Below are 24,330 nucleotides of genomic sequence, written 5' to 3'. Positions count from 1 at the left end.
TGCTCTTTGCATTTTGCTTTGGTTGCCCTTTGAGGTTGCTTTTCCAGAAATTCTGAATATATGTTGTCTTCAGAGCTCCTTCCTGTGGGCCCCCCCTCACTTGCTGGGTGACCTTTGTTATTGTTCCACAGATGTTGGCAACCTCTGTCTCACTTGTTTATCTTCTCATTCTGTAAGCACCATCTTTGTGGTAAATCATCTGTATAGCAGCTACCTGGTGATTCACATCCCACTTGTGCCATGATAATCTCCTTACTGCCCTGGCCTCTTGGCAACCTGCTAAATAGATGCTTTTTTCCCTCCTGTTTTGACCTCCTGTTATTTATCACTGTTATTATTAAATGTATAAAAATGTGTAAAATTATTATCGTAATATAATTATTAACAATGTCAGCTGCACATTTGGTTTCTGTTTAGATTGTTTGGCTTTTTGATTGTTCGGCTTTTTGATTGTTCTTAGATTGTTCTCTTGAGTTCATATAAGGCCATGTCAAAAATAAGCCTGCAAATTGCTGCCATGGGTCACTAAGCATCAAGAAATGAGTTCAGATGGGCTTTTTGTTTGGAAGAAGGAGGAAAACTTGATTTTAGGGTATCTGGGTCAGCTGGTTTTTTAGGATGTGGATATTCTCTAATAGGTTAGAACTGCAGAACTTTCTTCTATTTTTAGAGTTGATAGAAGGTTGCTCAGAACAATGTGTGTATCCATCAGAAATGAGTAATTGTATTTAGTTTCTCCTCAATTTCTAAGCAGCTTCAAGCTTATGAGAACAGATAATATACTTAATAAAGGAAGACAAAAAAGATCAGCTACTCTGGAAATCATAATCAAAACCACTAAAAGTTGTGTTTAAGAGCCCTTTAGATCTGTTGCAGAGTGGTAGTGTCACGGTGCTCTGGAAGGTTGTAATAACCAACTACCATGGGATAGAAGTTCTGTGGAAAGGAGATAACCCAGCAGCCCCTAAAGATTTGTGTGGGAGGAGTCCCTTGCTTAGGCACAGATGTTATCTGCCAGGCACATCTGCCACTCTAGATAAATCCTCCTTTTTTGTGCTGTTTATTTCTTTGCAGTGGAGCCTCTGTGGGAGTTGGGTTGCCAGTGGCTGTGCCCTCCTGGCAGCTGCTGGGGAGCAGCTGCACCAGGGGCTCTGCACGGGTTAACTCCATAAACTCAGCCTTGTTTTGTTAAATTCTCCCTGTCCCAGCATAAGATGAGTGGCACTGATGTGCTGCTCCACCCCTTCCTGACTTAGCTTTATCACTGAATTCTGTAAGAGTTTCTATATGGAAAACATGACTTACTGTTTCTTTTTTAATGTTTCTGTGCAGCGAGAAAGAATTCACTACAGAGGGAACAGTGCAACTTCTAATACTTAAAGATTTTGTCCCTTTTTTCAGCAGAAAGTGAAATACCTTACTTTACATTCTAAAGGTGAGGATTCCATCAGACTGAATGAATTTACACTGTGATTACCTGTATTCATCTATCTGTAGGCCTTAGCTGCCAGGGATCCTGACATGAGATACAATTTGGAGATGCTCAAATATCCACTAGATAATGCTTTTTTAAAAGATTAAGTTATATGCAAAACAAAACCTGAGTAATTTTCATAGTATTCACATTCCCTTCCAGGAACCTATGGCATATTAAATAACAGGAATAATTAGAATGAATGCAGTATTAGAAAATCAGCTTACGTAAGGTGCTCCCAGTTCTGGATTTTATAAAGCTGACCAGTTGGAATACAAGAAGTGACAGCTTTTAAGCATCAGCAGAGTAGATGGTGCCATTCAGAGTGCTGAACAGCCAGTTAGCACTGCTGCAGTTCTGCTCCATATTTCAGAGCCTTTGGAAACCAATTTCGGTGTAGCTGTCCTACTTTAAGTAGCAACACCCTTAAATAACATTCAGTGTCAAGATGACTGAAAGTTGTTACATATATATATATTAATTCTATCAACTGCTTCACTGAAAACAAAGTTTTTTAAAAAAATTAACCTTTGTGAGAACTTTCAGAGTGCTTGTAACTGGTGAGCCACAGAAACCAAAAGAATTAATTAAAAAATACAGAAAATTTCAGTTTCTGGGAGAGCACACAGGCGAATAATTCCCTTCAGTTTAAAACTGAATGTAAGTTGCAGTTTCTTTTTGTATGAAGTACAACTCAGTGGATCTAACAAGGGTTACAGACACCTTCAGAAGGCATCTTTACTGTTGTGATGTTGATGTTCAGAGCAGCTGGCACTTAGTAGACACTTTATCCCACTGTTTTTAATGAAAACATTTCACTTATTTATTCTGACTTCAGGAATAGACTAAGTGGGTGATTTCATGAATAAATTTTCCATAACTTGCAATAATCAGTGTTTAAATAATAAGGAGTTTTGCACCCAGTATCTATAGACACTTAAACTGTAGAGTAACAAGTCAGTTGAGACTGGTTTGGGAAGAAAAATTTATGAAACTTATATATTTGGATTTTTTTATGTAAAGATCATCATACTGTAGAAACTTCTGAAGTCTTTTTAATATTTGAGATAATATAAAAGACAGTTTTATGGTAAAATTCTTCATTTAGGTAATGTCTTTAAAAAGTGCAAACAGGTCTTTTGCACACAGCCTTTGATCCAGGCACCTCATTTGCACACAGGTGCCTGGATCTCTGCATTTCCAGCATTTTGGAATTGCCCAGCTTCCAGGTAAGGAAAGTTTGTACTTCTGGTTCATGTAAATCAGCATCACTCCAGTAAAGAAGACAGATTCTCACCAATCAAAATTAATGCAAATTACACCAATTCTGGGCTTTGCTGACTGAATTTATTCCAGGAAGAGAGTGTCAAAGGTGCACGGACTGTGCTGGAATTACTCTGTAAATGAGTTGGCCTGGTGAGCTGGCAGGGTGGAAACAGCAGCTCTTATCTTCCCCCACTGTTTGTCAGCTTCAGCCGTGCTCAGGGCTTGTGGCAGGGAGCTCTGCTGAAATTTGGCAGAACAGAAACATTCCCCACAGATCTTTTGGTGCCAGTTGCAGAGACTGACAGGAGGCACAGATGGTACTTTTCCTGGAAACTATAACAAAATGCTGTTTCCTATTAGAAACACTGGTGAAAGCTGACTTGGTGACTTTGCAATCAGACCATCAGGTTGGCTGGGGAGGAAACTCCTGTGGAACAGACTCTGACCGCAGGGACCACGTTTCCAGTAAAAGTAGAAATATCTACATAGTTCTTTAGCAGATAGCATATAGAAGAACTATAAAACTGGTTTGAGTTTAGAGTTTGAAGGGAAAAATCAGCCCTCAGCAGAGCTGCACTAAGGCTGAAATGACCTCAAAATTTGTCACATCCGCTGGAGATAAACATATCTTTTGTTAATTGCTGGCAAGTCTGAGACATCTTGTTCCTGACACTCCTGTGGCTTTTAATTTTCCCTGTTTGGTGAAGGAAATAGCATTTTCTAGCTGCCTCCTGGATGAACTTGCATAATTACTGATTACATCTTATTCCATTTATAATGTCTGAATCAAAGACTTTAAATTTGCATTCTAGGGGGTCTGGTATAAATTAATGCTGATCTAAGGTTGGTTATTATTAGATGGTAAGATTTAGAATAAGAATTTGCATTTACCACAGGCTTGAAGCATCTTTCTGACATGAATGAGTTCTGATTTTTCTTGCCATTTGCCACTCCTCACTCCACTTTATCAGTGACAGGTTTTTATCCCTTAGTCATCAAAATGTTCTACCAATAAACTCAGTTTTTTCTAAGACTCTGCATTACAGCTATATGTATATATCAAACTTGAAAATAACCCTTAGCACGTTCTGTTCTGGGATGCTGACAAAGAGTTTGACAGGTTTGTGTATTTGATGATTTCATTTGAGTCCTTGGCTATCTTTCCACAGATCTGTGGGTGGGGATGCTTCCTTAGGTACTCTTTAATGGATGGTGTTTTTCCAGGCCAATACCAGGCTGGACAAATGTTTCCAAGGGCAGAAAACACCCCAAAGCAATTTTGTGGGAAGAAATGTCTAGAAGAGTCTGAGACCTCTGTAAACCTGGACTTTTTAAACCTAAAGCCTGCTATTATAAAATCATCTGTGAAGTTACACCTGGAGTCTACTACCAGTAGCCACCTGCTGCCCACATTGCATCCATTCCATGGTATTTGGAAAACCATGGTTAGGATTTGTGCAGATTCTTGGAACTACAGCCACATTAATGACATGGAAATAAATACTAGTGCTTACTAACTGCAGGGTATCCACTCACATGCCATACAGCAATCAACTCTTTAAAAATTTGAACAGACTTTTCATAGAGATTTCTTAGTGTCCTTCATAGGTAACATGCTGTTTTTAATAAGTCCTGCCTGCTTGAGGAAGCAAAATGGACTTCTGAAGCATCTTTGTTACTTCAGGAGCCCTGATATGTAAAATTATATTGGGTTTGCATGACAAGCTTCTGGGAAGGTGTTCAGTTTTATTTCTCACTACGCTACTCTAATTTGATGGTTAATGAATCAATTTTTCTGTGAGTTGAGTCTGTTTTGTTCAGGATGGTAATGGGTGAGTGATCTCTCCCTCTTCTTCTATTTTCTGTCCAGCCACAGAGAGGAGTGATAGAGTGGCTTTGGTGGGTACCTGGTGCCCAGCTGAGGTCAACCTACCACAAAAATAAATGTATAGTCTGCTTCCTCCTGTGCTAATGGGTGGAAACCTGAGGAGTAATTAGTTAGTCAGAGAGCCAGTTTCTTACTAATGATTGATAAATGGTTGTTTTTACAGAGCCCACACAGGCACTGGGTACTGAGAACAGTAAAGCACAGTTTGTAGGGAGGCCACTGGAGTCTGCTGGTCTGTCTTCACTTAAATGAGCCATACTTGTTGTGGCTGTTGTGGAAAATATGCAGAATATTCTGATAACCTCTTATCTGATTATCAGATCCTGCATGCAGGAGTTCAGCTGAACTAGTCTGATGTGCAAATCACAAACACTGATGTTTCCATGAATCACTTTGACCAGACATTTGTTTAACTTTGTTGCATCACTTCAGAATCAGTCTGACTTGTGTAGAAATCCATGGAATTGTGCTCAGACTTAAATGATGGAGCCAATCAAACACGTGCTGGGTGTGATGCTGGCATGACAAATAGGGTGCTGCTTTTAATGCTGCTTTAGCATTTCTATCAGAACAACATAAAATTCAGCTGACAGAACCCTAAGGGAAAGTAGGTGTTCTGCTATGTACAGTAGAAAACAGATTTGCAAAATCGCAGTGATTAGTGTAGTTAAAATGCTATGAAGGCTGAAAGGACAGCAGTCATTCTGCTTATTCAAAGCTTCTGCTGAAAGCAGTTAGGAAATTTTTAGTGCCTTGAAGTTTGCCTTTGGCTTACCTTCTCTTATAAATGAAAATGCAACTTAATTGTGATTAATTAGTTAATTAGTTACTGCTGTGTCTGCTTTGCAGTAATATTTCAAAGTATGGTTTGCTGCATGTTTTTTACTATCCTATGAATAAAAGATCCATAAGGGTCTCAAAAACTAATTGGACTAACTTTTGACCAATTCCTCTCCACTACTTCTCTTCTGTAATGCTTCTAGATTTAATATACAGAAACATAGAGATCTTGTATATTCAGAGCAATAAACAAAATACAACATTAAAGCACAGTTATTACCTAAAGCAACAGTGATAAATCTAGACTAATGTGCATGAAAATTGATATGCACAAGAAAAGCTACTGTAGCTTTGTTTTGGCCAACCAGATAAAAGTGGGAGCGTGACAAATTCAAACAGCAATGTTTTCCCTAAAGAACTGTTATCTAAAAACCAAACATTGTTTTCTAATGCCGGCACCATTCATTTTTACTCATCCAAGGCTTAGATGCATTTATGTAAATTCTTTCTAGGCTCTTAAAATCTGAAAACAATCTAAAAGGAGAACTGCTTAAAATCTCACCTGGGAGGCAGTGCCTTGCTGTCCCTTGATGTCTGGCAGAAGCATTTTGCCCATCAAGGCTGACCCTTAGTGAGCTCAGCAGAGCGCAGTGTCTCTGTGGCAGGGTACAGGGGAGCCGCAGTGGCCTTGGCGTGGCACTGGACACTGGGCTGTGTGACTGCCCTGTACATCCCTGCTCATAATCCCCTAAAGCTGCAGCCACACAGAGCTGGAGCTCTGGCACAGCCAGGGCCTGATCCTGCCCTGGGCACGGTGCTGGGTACCCTGCCCTGCTTGTGAAAGGGTTTGGAGAGGTCTGTTTTCTGTTTTGGAAAGGACACGCTGCGGTTCAGGGAACACTTCAGCCTTTGGTGTCATTACGTAACGGGGGACAAACAGCGGCTGCATCAAACCCGGAGAGCTTTGCTACAGGAAAAGGATTTGACCATCAGAGCAGCTATTCTGTGCACATTAACAGAGTCACGGACCCACAGCAGAATGAGCCAAGCTGACAAAAATATTATGTTAGCGAGATGTGATTTTCTTCAGAGCGGCTCCTCCCAGCTGTGAATGCCGGCAGTCACATCCCCCCACCTCAGAAACACAATGCTGTTCAGCAAAACCCTGCAACATCCTCTTGGCCTCTGGAGACTATAGACAGTTACCAACATTAGAAAAGAGCCAATGTGAGCTTTGAAAAATACTGTAAACCTCAGAATTCTTTTAAGCATTCAGAAAAAACATTTTAATTGGGGGGGAAAATAATCATGTAAGGAAAATGGTGCCGCTTTATCATCTGACTTTAATGAGGTGGTAGGTAAATGTAAATTCTTTGCATTTGAATAAAAAGCCTGTAACATCATGATTCTGTCTATTTAGCTTGAATACAAATAGTCCTTAAATAATTTGCCTTTTTAAACTGTAATGAAGAAATAATTTATGTGTTTTCCTTCCTCCCCAAAGCAGGAAAGTTTAATATATGATTTTACTTCTCAACTATAAAGGAGCTGATCCATAAAATGAATGAATAATTTATCATTCATGTTAGCACATGTATCTTCTTTGGAGTATGTAACATAAATGTATTTTGTTATTTTATACCATTAGTTGCTTATTCTTAATTTTGCAGTTTCTTAGAAATTAAGACTTCACAACAGGACTCTGAGTTAGGCTCTAAGGTTATCACCTTAGAACTTTTTGAGTGTTGGAATTTATGATCTAAGTATTTGCTTAGTTCAATTGGTTTTTAGTTCCCTTTGGCTAAGCTTCTATTGTTTATATTAAAGTTAACCCCCCCAAATCTCTATCTGCAATGTCTGTCACACAGCAGCTCTTCTTGTAGGTCCCATGCAAGTATTTTCCATTAGATTTTCTATTGTTGGAGATTGGTCAAATTATTAAATAAACAAGCACTTCTTTAATCTCTGAAGTAATACTTCTTTGAGGAGACAGTGTGGGACAGCCCAGGATGATGACTTTTCCTTTTTTTATGGTTTGTATTATTTCATACTTATCACTAATTTGGTTAAGCCGTTATGTATGGTTTGTATTTTGAAACACGGAGAAGAAACGGTGTTGCTGATTTATATTTGATAATACCAGTGACAGTTGGACATGCAGTTGAAGGGGAAGTGTGCTTTCCTTTTGAAACTCAGACCTCATAAACTTTAGCATATCAGCTTTTTGTAGGAAAAAAAAAAAAAAGCAGAGATTGTGAGATGGAATTGCACTCCTTTGGTCTCCAGGGAGAGCAGGAGGCAATAATGTGGCTCCTTGGAGTCTGCTGCTCTCCTGGTTTTATAGAGGCAACTGCTTGCTCTGATAGGCCCTGCCAGTCCATCACTTCTTTCAGGCTGCAGTGCTCACAACCTAATACTTTTTCCATTCTCCTGGTGGGGTTTGTCCAGCAGACTTTCCACAGTGTTTGTTTGAGTGTAGAGATATCAAATCTCTGGCACAATTATGCTGTGTAACTACAGCTTGTAGTAATGAGTGGTAGCCAATCACCTGGAGTTACTTGGGGAACTTGTGGGGCAGATAAGATTGTTGTGCTTTGACTATTAAGGTCCACATTTCAACAATATCCATACTTAGTAGAACTTTTTCAGGTATTACATGTGATTTTCAGCCTCACCAGAGCAGTAAAGTTTAAGATATGCTTCTGCTTATCAAACATAAATGACATTAGTCCTAAAATAAATGAAGAATCCATGGGCAGATCTATGGATGGGGTTTTGTGCTGAGACTTGGTCCTAGCCTTACAGCAGCAAGGGGACTGAGGGAAATGTTGAGGTTTACTTTAGTGACTTATTTTTTAACTCTGCCTTATTGCAAAGTCAGCAAGCACAAACCTCAGTGAAGGTGGAGCCTCTTCTGTGACCTGCCAGGAAAATTAAAACACCTTTAAGCACAAGCCAACTATTTTTGCTGTGCATGTGGTAGAGGTTCAGCTGGACAGGTGTCTGGTATGAGCATGAGAGACACAGAGAGAACATCAGGCAGTTTTCATTTGTCACCACTAAGCAGCAGGGATCACAGAAGCCTTGGAGGTCTCCTCACAAGATTAATTTTCAGATGAAGTGTACTGTTCAGTGCTTTTGGCTTGATTCATACACTGAATTAAATATGGCAGTTCCCTGCCCATTTTACCCCAAATATGTCTCTCATAGCTGATGGTTCTATAAAGTTAATGCACAGCCCTGAAGTTCATCATTACGGGTAATTTTGTTAATATGAAAGTGGGATGTGAACAGTGCAGGTTTTGTTTACAGAATAATCTGTAGTGGTTCAGATGTTTTTAGTCACTGTATGTTTAAGGTGCTGATGTCCCTAATGTGCTGCTACATCTAACTAGATAGACATTTCTGGTAAGAGTTTTTACTTACAGAATCTAAATAAGACAAAACAAAGTTCTGTTCAATTTTGTTCAACATTATAATGACTTCTAGAAGTTCACCTTTCAGGAGTGCTCTGTGCAGTAACTTAGGAAGAGTCAGGGATTCGGGTGGATTAAACAAATCACAAGGTTAAAGTGAAAGTAGTTATTCAGGACTGTGGTTGCCAGAGCATTATTTTTATGAGCTGAAGTGGTTTCATTGAAGCATCACTACAATATTAGTGAATTAGTGGCTGTATTTCAGCCCTTCATACCCATGTGCAGAGTGTCTATAAAGAGTGGTTATTCATACAAAGGATTATCACAAATATTCCTCAGTATACTTTTATCTTAGGCTGGTACCTTCAAAGGAATGCAAGCAGTTGGTGGTTCATGATAGAGACTCTGGACAGAGATCTCCTGGTTCATTGCACAGCATGAAGCCAATCCCCACTGCCATTCCTTCTCATTTTCAGTATCACTGTTTTATGTGCAAAGCAAGGTGCATTTTTAATGGGATTCATTCAAGATCTGTTTATTTCTGTTTCACCTTAGTGTGAATATTCAGCAAGTTCATATTTGGTCATTACAAGTCTGAAAATGCTTTGGTAATTGCATAAAAAATATGAAACTGAATGTGCAAATCAGCTGAGGTAAGCAAGACTTATTTGCAAATTTTAGATTAGTTGCTTTAGCACTGCCTTTTATATGGGCACAGCTCTGAGTCCCTTTCATTTTTCATCTGCTACAGTATTCCAGGTTGCAAGAACTTTGATGGAAAACTTTAAAAAGGCGACCACAATTGTAGCAGTACTGCAACCCCATTAATCATACACTCATTCCTCAGAACCAGCGTGTCTGGTTTGAGGAATTCACCTAGCTCTCCCCGAGGGCCGTTCCAGAGCAGCTCTGGTGAAACTGGCTGTGGAAGCTGGATGTGGTCCAGCCCTGGCACAGCCTCTTTTCTGCTGAGGGCCACCAGAAAGAGGGTGGCACCTCCTCCATCTCAGCTCCTTCCTCTGCTGATGTGACTCGGGATCCTCATGTGATTTTTAGTGAAAATCCCTCAGACCTGCTAACCCTGCTAATACACAGAAGCTTTCCCAAAGTATTCTAAGCTTGTGGTTCATGTCAGTAGCATGCCTTTTTTTTTAATTTCGAAAAGATCACAATTCTGTTTCAAAAACATGGTTCTGTGCAAAAAACCTGATAGCTGCATATCAATAGAGTGGTAATAATGGGAAAGGCAGGAGTGTTTGTCTTTTCTAGTCAGCAGGTTTTTTACCTTGAGTTCCTTTATATTTAACCCTGATTGCTGTGGCCAAACTGCTGAAATTCTCTTAGGTCATTGCTTGTGCGGATGTATTAGAGATGTTTCTTGGTGTGTCTGTGTGCATCTTTTGTCTCTGCATACTTCTGCTAATTTTATTAGCTACTGTTTGAAAATGTCATTAGGCATCAGATCAGTTTATTTAGCTATTGTGGGCTAATCCAAACATACAGGATATAATACACAGCTCCTGACCTTTTCCTCTTCCCAGGCTTTCAGCAGCTCTTCCCTTTGCAGCCCTCAGGTGGGAGGAGGGAGGAAGGGCTTTAACCCTCTGGGTGTATTTTATGAAGCTCACAGGACAGGCTGAAGGCACTACAGCTCACTTTGCAGCACAGGAGAAAGCACAAGCAAAGGAAAATGTCCAGGGTATTACTGTCTTCATTAATGAATGTTTGGCTGCAGTCTTCCCACCCTTCAACCCTTTGAAAAAATGTTGTAAAGCACCAAGTTTGCAAGCTCCAGACTGTATTAGTGAGTGGGATTTCACAGCCAGCTGACCATGAAGTGCTACCAGCTTCTAAAATCTGCTTGACTGCACATTACTTCTTCAAGCCTTCCAGATATAGGAGAAAATTGTTGCACAAAAATCTTTGAAGATGAGGTTGTATGAACATAGATTTCTTCTAAAGGTTATGGAGAATGGAAATGTAGTTAAAGTATCATTTCCTCTAGCTGTCCATTTTACTATTGCCACTTTTGATCTATGCTCATGTGAAAAAACAATTCATTAATAAATCTCTACCCCAAGAGGTATTTTGACAGCATAAATCTACTGTATTTATTGTTCATAGCAAATCTTAAAGGGAAGAAAAAAACAGAGGAAGAATACAAAGAAAATGTTTGCCTTAATGAATGAAAATTGGACTGTTTGTATTATAAAAAAGGAGATAATTATGGCTATAAAATATCATGGTCAAAGAATGAAAATAAACAACATATACAGTGTGTAGAAATGGGAGTGAGCCATTACAGTCAGACAGATTCACTGAGATCTTTTCTCCATAGTAATTCTTAATGATGTGGGAATTTCTATTTTTTTGTTAAGGACTGAAACCATCCTAGAGAACATTCCTGGAGTTTGGCAGCAGTGCAAGAGATTGGTTTACAAACATTTCACACCAGGAAAATATTTGGAAACCAATAATGTGGTGTTTGGCCTCTACAATTACAAGCAGCAATAGATACAATTTTTGTTCCATTAAAGCCATTTGGCAGGTTAGTGGTTCATTTATCTGTTACCAAAGATTTCCTAGCCAGGAAATCTACTTTGCAAAAATTCCATATTTTAGGCTGAGTCTTTTTTTGACAGGGAAAAAGTGATTAAAAAAATAGCAAAATGTCAAAACAAAGGGTTAAATCATCAGTTAAATACAGCACAGTAACACTGCAAAGTTTGACTCTTATTTCTGGATTTTAGAATGAATTTTCCTTTAAGCAGTAGCTAAATGGTTTCCTTATATTGTTCATGTGTTGCATGAACCAGATCAGATTAGTCTTAAAGTTCATAATTTTCCCCAGAGTGTCTGAAATCCTACTACAAAGAGTACTTTCGTCTTAAGAGTCTGACACCAAGTAGAAATAAAAGGCTGAAATAATAACACCACTAACTTGGCTTAATTAATTGTATGTTTCTGTACTTAAGCTTGAAGGGTGGAAAGTATTGCTTTAAAAGCTACCTACAAAACTGGTGAATGAGCAGCCACTCAGGGTGCCACTTCAAAGAGAAACACCCAAAAGAGCAACAGAAGGGAAGCTGCTTTTGAATTCTCTCAGTTCCTCCTGGCAGCCCAGGGCTTGCAAAGGAAAACAACCCAGAAATGGTTATTTTCTTTTGTGTTAGTTACATAACAGGCTCCCAGCAAATAAAGCTGGAGGTGGAGCAGCCATACAAAGACCCACTTTGTAACCTGTGCCTGCCATAGCTGCACAAAAGGATCCCACCTGAATTTAGGCATTTTTCCTTCCTGGCTGAGGGAGATTCTTTACACTGTAGCCAACTTGATAAAATTCAGGAGCCCTGTGTAACTGTTGGTTGCACTGGTGGATATTTTGTAATTTGAGCCTTCATGGTTACTCCAGATTTGTACCTTAGTGCTGAAGCAGTTGAACAAATCTTGGTTTCTAGTTTTTTAATTTTCGTATTTCTCTGTGTGCAATTTTGTAATCAGTAAAGAGGTAGGGGAAAGTAACTGCAAAAGGGAAAGCTGGTTTATACAAGAGGGCTCAGTCTTCCCTTTGGAATCAGTTGAAGCTCCAAAAATTGTGCTTTCATGTTAAGCATCCTGTGGCACCTTTACCCTTTGCAGCCACGCTGTGGCTTCCATAGAGCATCATTTGGGATGTAGGCTGGTAACTTCACTGCTGCAGGTGACAGCCCTGGCTGCTCAGCAGCCTTCCTTCTGTCCCCTGCTTGTCCTGCATCCCCCTGAGTGTCAGCTGGTGGATCCCTGGCTCTGCCTCCCTCGCTTTCTCCTTCCCACAGCTCTGTAGTGGCCTGCTCTTGGCTTTGGCACTTCAGTTTGTGATTTACCAGTTATAAAATCCCAGGATTACAGGTGTGCTCCTTTACTGTCCTCAGGTGTCAGCTGTAACACTGCTGCCAAGATGTTGTGTTGCTCTCATTTTTAAAGGGTGATTAGGAGACCAGTCTGAGAGTAGCTATAACTGATGAAAGGATTGAGAGAATTTATACATTTTGCAGTTCTAACCATTTTTTACACTTACTTTATGGACCTGGAAAGGAGGGAGTTGCAATAAATACGAAATTCTAAAATGTCACCTGTGCCCAGCTTCTACAAACTTTATTATCATTACCTCTGTAAGGATTAAAAGTCAGTTCATGTACTCCAGAGCAGCAAATATTGTCAGACAATGTGTAATGGAAATTTCTGAGAGCCAATATTTAACATCTTGAAATGAGAAGCATCCGGGATAACTTTTGGAATCACTTGAATTCACTATATATTACAACAAAATATGAAGGTAAATATTAAGGTATTTTCATCAGATGGATTTAAATTAATCTTTGGCTTTCCTTTAAAAAAAGAAATGAAGAATCTTTCAGTAATAGAGAAACAGGGTGCCCCTCATATTGCTCTCACTCTTAAGTATGATGTAGAGAAAAATTACTTGGCAGTCATTCCATTTCCATGGTTAAACTCTTGTTCTTTGAGTCCAGAATTCTCTTAAATTATCTGGTTTAGGCCCTGATACTGCAAATTAACTCTGGGTATTAGATGTGTAAACAGAGCAAACACAGCAAAACCCCACTGAAATTAAAAAGCTGTGTGTGGCCTGGGGCTCTGTCTCATGGGGCTGTTTGCTGGGGGTTTGTTTATTTTTTTAAATGTTCTAAAATGTTTCCCAAGTAAGTATGTGATATTCCATAAATGACAGATCAGTAGTAGCAAACTTCAAACTCTCTTACAAAGTAGCTTTTCTTGGCTCTGTTTAGGAAAATCTCTTTGATTCTGCTTGTATTTAATGTGCTGCTGGGTAACTGGAACATACATCTTAAACCAAATCCAGAGAGTACCATGAACTGACACCTGCTGAAGTCTTTAATTAAAAGTGGTTTAATCTCTAACAATCTCTAGGTACATAAGCAGAAAGTATCTCTGTTTCATGTGTACTTTGAACTGCCATTCATTTAGAAATCAAAGATTTGTAAATGAAACACAGTATGCCAGACATGATGATGTTTGACTGGAATCTCTTCTTGTTGGCATAGCCTGGTTTTCCTGGTGCTGTCAGCCCCCAGGAATACCTTCTTATTAAAAATTACAGAGAGAGGCAAAAATATAGAAGGAAGACTGTCTTAAAAAAAGTGTGTGTATCAACTATCTAAAAAATATATTTAAGCAGGAAAACACAGTTGGACATATAGTGGAGAACTGCCAGTGGAATCAGACTTTTTAGCTGAGTTTCTTGCAGGTGAATATGTTGGAGGAGCTGTTTTTACACCAACTCAAGGTTTTGGGGTAACAGATATTTTTTTTAACCATATCCTCTAAAAGAATGGTTGCCTGTGGAGCTGCATACATATAATGGGCTTCTGACTGGCCTTCAGTGAAGAATTTAAACTTAAAAGCTTGTTTGGCTGTAGTTGATATCTTATTCAATATATCCTTTCTGTTTTTATACACAGTCTCTAAGATTAGTGTGGTTGAGTATATTGAAAGTAATAAAAAACAGACACAGAAAAATTGTTGCATGTTTAAAGAAAAAAATCATAAAATGGAAGAGGAAGTGCATCATTTATTATAACACCATGTAGACTAATGAAAAACATACTGCAGGCTGGAAATTTGTTAAGAGCTGAACTCAAAAAGTTTCCACTCCCAAAAAATGCCTTGGGGCCTCCAGCTGTAAGCCTGTGGCTAAAGAGGCCCTATGGTAAACTGACATAAAAAATAAGTACTCCATAAACAGTCAGCTCCTGTTTCACAATAGTTGGAAAGATATTTTTTAAAAGTATTACTATTGATGCTGACTGTACTTTATCAAAGTAAAGGGAGGCAGTGCATTTATGACTAAAACTTTAAATTGGGAGTTGGACACTGGGCACCAAAATGTTTATTGTACATAGGAGGAATATGAAAAAGATGAGGTGACCTGCTTAGAGTAACAACAGCAGCTGGTACTGGCAGAGCTGGAATTAATATTAAATAATTCCTAGCTTTTCATCCTTTGCTCATTAGACTGGGCTGTACAAGTCCCCTGTTCCTCTCCATGCTGAGCAGGTGCCACCCCTCGTACCCAAGCAGTTCCTTTGTTGTGTGCAAATACCCCCTCAGAGCATTGCTGGTGTTTGCACCATCAGTGCTCACATGAATGGAATTAATTGGCCACTTGGAGAAGGCAAGATGAAGTTTTGTGTGTGTCCTTTAAATCTAAACAGATTAAGTTTAGATTAAAAGTCCTTCCTAAAGGTGCCTCTTCCCTGCTGAGCCAACAAGGGCTTGGCTTTGCCTTTGCCTTTCCCTTTATCCCTGATCAGCCCTTGTTAATGACATTCCCATGGGTTTTGGGCTTCCAAGGCTCTCCCAGGAAGGCACTGCAGCCTCCATTCCTTCTTCACATGGCTTGGGAAGCATTTTATAGACATAATACAAATTAAACCTTCTGATGTGCCTTCAGTCTGTTTCTCCAGAGGTTTCCCTGCCTGGCAAAGAGCCCTGGTGTGCCTCAAAGGCAATGGGACACTTCCACAGAGTCCAGATTTTACAAGCCTAGATGTAGTAAATTGAATGTAACTTTATAAGACTCTTCAGGTGGCTGGTTTGTGATCTTTGAGAAGGACAAGCTGAGAGTCAATATCATTTATCTCAGTTACATCTTCAGCCAGGACTTGGTAATCCAGTCCTTTTTAAACAAATAAATATCAGGTCTAGAAGTCCCAGTTTTGGTAAAATATTTTCACAGTTTTACATGGATGAAATAAGCATGCACAATAATAATCATCACACTGTATTGCTACAGCTCTACTTACATGAGTTGCAGCCTGGGAGAATGTCAGCCTGGGAGAGGGAGCCACTGGGAGGAGAAAAGGAAAAAAAAAAAAAAGAAAAGGTGAAACAGTTATTTCTAGGTGATTGAAAGAAATGAAAACAAAATTCAATCCAATCTGGTAAATATAGATCACTTTAATTTTTTTGTCTTGCATCTCCCTATACTCTGTGTGGCATTTACAATACCCAGTGTTTTCATCCAGATTAGAAAATCTATAACGTAATTGTTCGTGGTGTTCGATCTTGTAATGTCTCACAGTGGGGCTGATGGTTTTATTTACACTTGTGAGGTGAATTGAAGATCTTGAATAAAAGCTGTAGATTGATCTAAAAATGGAACCATAACTTCCTTTTCCTCATTAAAAATGTCATGCTTGGTGGGTTAAAACTGACATGTAACAACCCCGATATGAAATATTTGTCATGTTATATGAAACCACAATAAATGTCACTTTGGTTTGTTACTGTAAAAAGTGGTGGATTTGGCACACAGTGTCATGTTAATTCACTTTACTGAGTATGTGTTTGTTCCTTTGCATGCTATGGGGGAAAATATAGAGAATTATATTTTATTGCATTGTAAGAAGTGTAATATATCTGTCCACTCAGAATTTGTAGCCACTATTTCAGTATGCAGATGCAGCTTATCTAAAGGAGAAAAAAAAACAAGTAAAGCACTAATTTCCATATCTATTTCAGTATAAAAAAATATAAACAGGCATATGTAAGGAATTAAAGAGGTTTGAGCTGAGATTAATGATTGAACAGTAATATTTGTAGAGAAAGGCAAAGAGTAAATGAGTTTTCCCCTAAAAAGAAAGATTAACTTGTTCAAGGGTACTTAATTATGACTGCATTTTGAGGTAAGCAGAATACTTTTATCAGGGAAAAAATGTTTTAAGGTAGCTGCCTGTGCCACTTCATTCTTTTTTGTATTAAAGTTTTATTGAGAGATGCAATGCTGGTCTGTAAAAGATCTGATCTCACTCTCATGCACTTTCTGTCTACTCTTAGCACCAGTTATGGTTGTTACTACCACATTTCCCCAGCTCTCCTTGGCCTCTCTCTGCCCTCTGTTTGACATCTTGTGGTTGGCATTTAAGGGCCCAAGAAAAACAAACAGTGCAGCCAGTATTTTGCTTGCAATTTTAGTTTCGTAGTTTGATGGAGAATGGTAAATAGAAGGACAAACTGTTACTGTTTTTATGTAATCTTGATCTTGAGAGAAAGGGATTGCCATGGCTAACGTGTCTTTGTGATGTGCCACAGAGGTGGAAATGCCCAACACCAACTCTGGTGGCTGTAAAATCCTACAGTAGTGGCTGGCTCATCCCAATCTATGGCTGACCTCACTCCTCAAGAACAAAAATAAATCTGCACAGATCCATGCAAAGAAGGAGCAGCTGTTCTGTTCATACTTGTATGTGAATTTAAGTCACATTCAGGGACATAGTGGGACAGCTGTCCCGTGCTTAGAGCAGAAACTGATTGTGGAGAGCTTCTCCTGGTTCCTCTCAGTGCTGAAGTCCCACCTGGACACAGCTGTGACACATCTGGAGCTCCCAGAGCTCCAGCTGTGTAAGGATAGGCTGCAGGAGATGGCTCCCCCTGAGTAATGCAGTCCTTCAGTGCTTTAGTTGTGTCCCATGTGGGTATAAATATCACTAGAGTTAGATGTAAACTGTTGAATTCAGCTGGCAAAGTTGCACAAGTGTCTTTATATGCATAGCAAGGGCATTACTGAGATCTGCATTCCAAGGACGATGGCTGTGGGCTCACAGAGCTCCTGGGGCTGGGTTGGAGAAAGGTTCTGTGGTCACCCAACAGTCTCCAAAGAGAAGCTTTGCTACTGCTGACCTGCTGCAGCTTCCCAAGGATAACGTGTGACTCACTGCTTTCCTCTTTAGTTACTCAGTAGCCCTTCTGCATTGATTTTCTTGCTTTCTGATCCTTGCTGTTGAAGTACAATTTCTTTTATGTAGTAAATAATGTTTCAAGATTGATTAAATCCCAACATGAATCATAATGGAAATGCTGAGCTATACACATGGCTCTTCACGTCTGTAAGGCTGTGGAGATGAATAACAAGTTCTGTAGTGACAGCCTTAAAGTGGGTTTGCAGTTTTGCTGGGAGCTGAACTCACTGGTTTCTGTTTTAATGTAGGCAACTTGAGTGGAATAAAATGCTGGTTAATCAGTTTGAAATGAAATTGTGGCATGGGCAGAATGAACAGTTATTTCTAGATAGCTTAAAGAATGGAGTACGATTTCAAAGGTCACGTGTAATTATCCTTTTATTCATGAGGCCTGTTTTCTGTATTCTAACAAATATAATTCATCTGTTGTATTAATCATACAGAATTCTGAATCAGAACATAAAATTCTGCAGTGCTATAATTAAGAAAAATGAAAGTGATAAGGAGCAGCTATGTAGCTAATGAAGGACTTCATTTCAACGTGTGTTTTAGGCCATTAAGTACTACAGAGGAAGAAGTGCTGCTTTGGCAGCACAAGGCAAAGGAAGACAGAAGTACCACTCCCTTCCCCAGCCAGCATCGCTGGGAATACCGGAGAGCTCCGGCTGTAGCTTGCACAAGGAATGTGCCAGAAGATATAAATCACTGGTTCACACTGTCATTTAGCAAGGAAAATCTTTTGTATTCTGCATGTGGACATGAATTTTTCTCTATGCAAATGTTTTTATCCTTTCAGGCTGGACTAAGCTTTACAGAGTTATAAAGCCAAGAGCTCAGGTGTTTTTTTTGTTGTGTGTCAGGACTCTCCAGAGGCTGGGATCTGCAGGCCATCCAGGACATGATTGTTCATGCTCTGCTTTGCATTTTCTTTCTTTTTTTTTTTTTTTAAGAAGTCTGAAATGTTTTCCTTGTGTGGCTTCACAACCCCATCTTTTTTTTTTCCCAAACAGCAGGAGTCCTATCACTAGATCAAATTTGGAATTCACTGCTTCCAACAATTGTATAATGGATCCACATGTTTACACAGCATGACACTGGCATCCAGATAATGTGATGGAAGCCCCCCAATCAGTACTACTGTTTCATGCTTCCTCTCTGCTAAAAAAAAAATTAAAAAAAAAAGCAAGAAAAAAAGTGAAAAGCTACAGGCACCTTTTTTCCTGGTACTCAGGGGAGCAGTGAGTGGTCCCTCTGTTTCAGCCACCGGTACTTCCTCACAAAATTTTAGAAAAGACTTTTTCCCATCTGCTCTAGCTGAAAATGCCGACTCTCAGGTATTTTTTTCAGTCCTTATTGTATCAATAAATAAATCTTAAAATCATAGAATCCCAGAACTGCCTGGGTTTTAAGAGACCTTAAAAAGATCATCCACTTCAGCCCCACTGCTGTGGACACACCAGACCAGGCTGCTCAGAGCTCCATCACACCTGCCCTTACTTCCAGGGATGAATGCTACAAAACAAGAGACTGGAAAATAACATTTCCAGTCCCAATCCTTTCTTCCTTCCTGAGACTCTCTGTTGAATAAAAACTTTTATCTGTGTAGTGATGTGCCCCTAACTTGCAGCACCCACACCGCTGCCTCGATGAAGCTCCAGCTGCTTCTCCCTGCCACTGATGTGTCCCTGTGCTGATGTGAGCATCAAATGTGGTGAATCAAATCACCCAAAGGATCCTTCTGAAAACCAGAGCACAGAGGGGCAGGCACAGGCACTTGGCATTTGTGTAGCATAGGACAGCCAATTGTAATTTACTCACCCCTGTGTTTTGCCAAGTGTTTGATTCCTGTTCCCTGTTATTGGATGTCAATGAATCAGTAGCAATTACTTGGCAACAGTCATTTGCTCTGAAGAAACTTAGTCCCTGGTAGCACTGAATGAAGGAAGGGGGGTTTGGCTGGGACACCAGAACCTTTCTTTTTTTAATGCTCTCATGGGATCTTTCACTTCCACACAAGCAACTGCCTGAACTGGCCAAGTGGTCTTGATTTAATGTTGCTTTATGAACACGACTTGTCGCAGCTGCAGGATGTCATAACCTCTATTTCCTTAGCTTAGATTTGAAATCTGGAGCCATATGATTCAGATGAACCACAACTGCCCTAGCTTAATTTAACTTGATGTATTTGTTTTCAAAATACCGTTGTTTGCTCCAAGTTTTAGTTGCTAAACAAATTAAGCTGATCTGCACTGGTAAATGGGGAATACTGACCAGCTTGATTAAAAAACTCCCTAAAAGCTGCAAAGAAAGCTCCAGTAATCTTTAGTTTATCAGTGCCAATGAAAATATTTCATTAATGTAAACTTTAAATACAAAAATTAGAGATTGTCCCTGAGATGAGTGTAGCTCTGATGCAAAAAAAACCTAAAACAAATTCTTACAAAAATAATTGTATGTTGTACAGTATTTCAGGGAAGTACAGTGAGATCACCAAAAACTGTTGCTGCAGACAGGATTCAGAGTACAAGATGATGAGCAGAACTGGGTTGGCTTTGCATTCAAAATTTGATTTTACAGGGCTCCTGCTCTTGTGCAGCTTAGAAACAAGCTTTTGCATTTGAAGTAAAGCCAACTGGATTTGTAAAGATACTTATCTTATTCTCTGGCCCCGTTCAAATCACCAGAAAATATTAAGGCTGACAAGCCTAACTTGATATGCTTCTCAATTAATATTTTTATGTTAGATTATAGTACACACAGATTTGCTCAAGTGCCAGGTTTGAAGTCTCTCAGCTGGTTTCCAAGTGGCAGATGCTGCCTTCACTACCATATGTCTGCTCTCCACAATAGTAAATATTAATGTCAGAGTTCAGCGTCTTTCTTTGTAACTTGTTGCATTAGAGCAATCTTAATTTAGTCCATTTTAAAATGAGACTAAACTTTCCAGTTCTAGGTTCACATGTACAGGGTGTGTCAGCACCCCGTAACTCCTTGTTATTTTTGGCATTTTGTCTTCTGTTGAAGTTTATGTGCTTATCAATTGTGCAGGGTTTTCTGTTGTTTTGTAAATTATTTTTTTAAGAGTAACTCATCTAGAGTAAGCAGGCAGAATAAAAGCTTTGCCACATCCTTTCTAAAGACACTTGATCATGTGCTTTAGATGTGTAAAATAAGAAAAGAAAAAAAAAAGAAAAAAGGATACAGTCTTTGTCATGGCTGTAGTCTGTTAAATACAAAAAAAATCCCCCAAACTTTCCCCAGCATTTGCAAACCCACTCTTTTATTGAAGAGATTGAGACACAGCAGAAATGAAAGCTCACCCAAAAAGATCTGCCTGTGTACCCCATCACTGAAGGTCAGTCTCAATTGCTAATATGTCCTGTGAGATTTTTCTTACTGCTTGTTATATAAATGAAGATTCATTTACAGGCTCTAATTTGTAGAATTTTTTTTTATGACTAAGTTTATAAATGTCATAATCTAATTACATTTGTAACTTCCACTTTCTACTCTGCTTGTTTGTAGTGATATTTTGTATATTTTCTTATTTAATTATTCATAGATTCTCAGAGAGACTAAACAGAAAGTTTGAGAGCTGGGATGTTTTCCCAAATGTAGTTTGGCATTGTTGGCCAGTCAGTGAACTGCTTGTGCAGTCTGAAATAGAAGCAGCCCCAGCAGCACCTGCTGGAGCAGCATCTGCAGGATGCTAAGTTTGGAAATTCAGCATTTGTGTGTTGATAACGTGCAGGTGGATCAGTGGGAGGGCACCCACAGAGTTACTTCTAATTGTCAGGTGTGGCTTATGGAGTGGAAAAGTGCGGAGGAAATTGTATTCAAATACTGAAAATTACCTTACAATTAACATGCAATTTTACTTGATGGATTTTCTGCAAATCTACTTACTGCCAAACTGCATGGACTGAGTGAGGTTTCTTTTCCTCCTCCTATTTCCTCTCCCTCCCAGGATATTGCAACAAATTGGTTCTGAGTTTAGCGTAAGGCAGTGGAGCCATTCTGGATTTAAAAGCTGGTGTTGGTGTCTGGAGGCAGTGCTACGGCCCAGGGACTTGGCTGAATTCCTCAGCAGTGGTTCCATGACCAGCTGAAGCAGTTTCCTGCACTTTCACCATCCCTTCCTTTTTTTTTGACATGGTCACTGAAAATTATTTATGCACCCTAAGATTTAACCCATATTAGACTGTGCAATGTCCCAGCCTTGTAGTCTGACCTGACTTCATTTATATTCACACAGAGCTGCCATTTCACACATCTCTCTGTCAGAGTTGCAGAGCTGATGGCTGAAGAGCACTCTCTGGAACCTGCTGCTGGCACACAGAGCTGCCCTCCAGTCTGCTGTCAGTACCAGAGGTTACTGATTTGAAGGTTTGCACCTTCTACCAGAGGTGAAGGATTGCAGAAGGGAGTTGGAGGAGAGGATGGTGAGTGCTGTAGGGCTCGAGCAGGGAGAAGCTGGAGGTGGCTTGAACATGTTGTTGAGACAGAAAAGAAGAATGGGATTTTGTAACAAGGAGGAAGTGGTGTGGTTGATTTGCCACATCACAGTTCTCAGTGGCCCACCCATTTGTTTTGACATAAATACCTACTCTTGAGCTATGTCGAGGCATGAAGATGACACGTACACTCACACTTGTGATCTTCAGGGTTGTGGCTGCTCTTTGAAGAGTGAGCTTGATGTTTTAATGTTTTGTTTGGAGACTCAAGCATTTAGATTTGTAATTCTGCCCTTCTGGCCATTTCCCTGATTTACCTTGCAGAGTAAACATTCTTTTGTTCCGTTTCCCAGACTTCCTTTTCCTTTTCTTTGCTGTTGCCTTAATTTTGAGATATGATACTCAAGTCAGAGGTGTCTCCTTGGGAGCAAAAAAAACCCCAACAGCTAAGGGTTTGAATGAGCTAACTATTTTCTCTGTTTAGAAGCAGCAGCTTACTTTCCAGTATTCTGGAAGTCCTCAAACCCAGATCCTGCCAAAGGCACCGACTTAAATGGCAGCAGTGCTTAGGAGAACATGCTCAGGTTTTCTGGCAGCTCTTACAAGCCACTTAGAATAAACAGGCACATTGCTTGCAGCGAGTGCCCCACAGTTTGGAAAGCACTGCTGAAGGCAAATTTGTGAAGAATTTCTTCTTGTGGTTATAATTCTCCATTTTCATTTCTTCTGCAGTGAGTCCAGTTTCCTCAGGGTTTGATATCTAGGATCTTAATATCAAATCTGGAATTAATACAAATGTATTTAGAGACTCAGACATTTGCAGGGTTCATAGCAATAATTCACTGTGTGGCACAGTGGGGAACTCAGTGTGTTTTCAACACTCTCCCCCTCTACATGTACAGATTTTTATAGTTGAATTGAGAATTTATAACATGCTGGGTTCTCATATTCCAGGTCTGTTTGTTTCTAAATCTATACACAGAACTTGGACTTGGCCATAAATTTCTGCAGATGAAATGAAGGCTGATTAGAATTTTAATATTAAGGAAGGAAATGGCCTTGGGTAGTGCACTACAGAGCAGAACAGGCCTTCTGTTAATACACAAGAGTATTACTGTTTTCTTGAACTTTGCCTTCCAATCCAATTACAACTTGTGCCTAGAAATCATAACTCTGGTGCCTCCCAGTTGATAATGCTGAATGTTATCCTTGTCTAAGCTTATATAATTTCCAGCAGTAAAAACAATCTTGATTATAAAACTGCTAGATAATATACTCCTAAAATTGAGTTATGGGCAATAGTACATGGTCTTTGTTGATAAACAAAGCAGTCATGATGGTATATCAAATTGACCCAGTTCTGTCTTGTTTTAAATTAAATGAAATCAAGATTTTTTTTCTTAGGATGTGCAATTCCTGTGATGACATATTGTGTAACTCACACTTTGTGATAAGAACAAAGACAAAGCTTTCAGTGTAAATGATTTTTTTTTCCCCAAGTCAAGCAAAATAACGGGAATCTCTGTGTTGGCTTTCATTTTAAGCACTCCTGTGATAGTATCATGCTCACAGTATGAAATGAGCTCATCCAAGGAGTAGTTCCAGCCAGTTCCCTTATCAGCGTAAGCCATCGTAGCTCAGAACGTGTCCTCCCGTGTCCTCCTCCCCTGCCCTCGCTGGTAACTGGATTGGACCAGATGCTGCTTAATTCCCTGGATCTGCATTTCCCATTCCTTGGGCTGCATATGTCTTTGTTGCACATTTACAGCAGAAAATATTATTACTGAAGTGTGGAGTCACATTCTGGTATTATTTCATGAAAATCGATTCTGATTCCTTCCTACTTCAGAGTGTGTTATTAGCACAGTACAACTAATAATTTTCTTACAAAGGAAATGACAACTGTATCCTTGTTTAGATGCTGCCTGTGTATTTATAGGATATAAATATATGCCAAATGTGGTGGCTCAACTTGGCTACTTCTCCTTCTGGTTTCTGTGGTTTTCCTTCATTGTCCAGAAAAAGTGCCAACATTCTCGATTCTCTTGCATCCATCACCAAGTTTGGTGAGATGTCCACTCTTGGAAGAAAAGGATCAATGGATATTTGTTTCTTTTGGCCTTTAAATTGTGTAGCAGACTTTTATCATTTATTCTCTATCTCTAAGAAGTTTTGTTTATTGTTCTCACACCATTAAAAAGTCACATTAGTGGCACAGTCTGAAACGTATTTATCCCACTCTAAAATCTCAAGGGGTTGTGCACAGGCTGTTATGCAAGTAGGTTTATTTTAG

At 39.5% G+C, this 24,330-nt stretch overlaps 2 protein-coding genes and 1 long non-coding RNA gene across 4 annotated transcripts in view; 2 read left to right on the top strand and 1 right to left on the bottom strand.

The window, feature by feature from the left end:
• The window catches only part of C14H7orf50 (chromosome 14 C7orf50 homolog), a 123,636-nt gene that overhangs the window by 50,999 nt on the left and 48,307 nt on the right, over window positions 1-24,330 (top strand). The gene's annotated exons all lie outside the window — the stretch shown is intronic.
• Window positions 1-24,330, bottom strand: part of GPR146 (G protein-coupled receptor 146) — a 48,584-nt gene that overhangs the window by 10,992 nt on the left and 13,262 nt on the right. Inside the window, exon 2 of the mRNA XM_015642591.3 lies at window positions 15,649-15,692. The gene's annotated coding sequence lies outside the window, so the exon portion shown is untranslated. The remainder of the gene's footprint in view (window positions 1-15,648; window positions 15,693-24,330) is intronic.
• Window positions 1-24,330, top strand: part of LOC117245139 — a 39,266-nt gene that overhangs the window by 3,485 nt on the left and 11,451 nt on the right. For both annotated transcript variants that reach the window (XR_004499416.1, XR_004499415.1), the window contains exon 2: window positions 21,839-22,025. This is a non-coding gene — a long non-coding RNA (uncharacterized LOC117245139). The remainder of the gene's footprint in view (window positions 1-21,838; window positions 22,026-24,330) is intronic.

Source organism: Parus major, chromosome 14, assembly GCF_001522545.3.
Source record: "Parus major isolate Abel chromosome 14, Parus_major1.1, whole genome shotgun sequence".
NCBI lineage: Eukaryota > Metazoa > Chordata > Aves > Passeriformes > Paridae > Parus > Parus major.
This window is presented reverse-complemented; position numbering and strand designations above follow the sequence as displayed.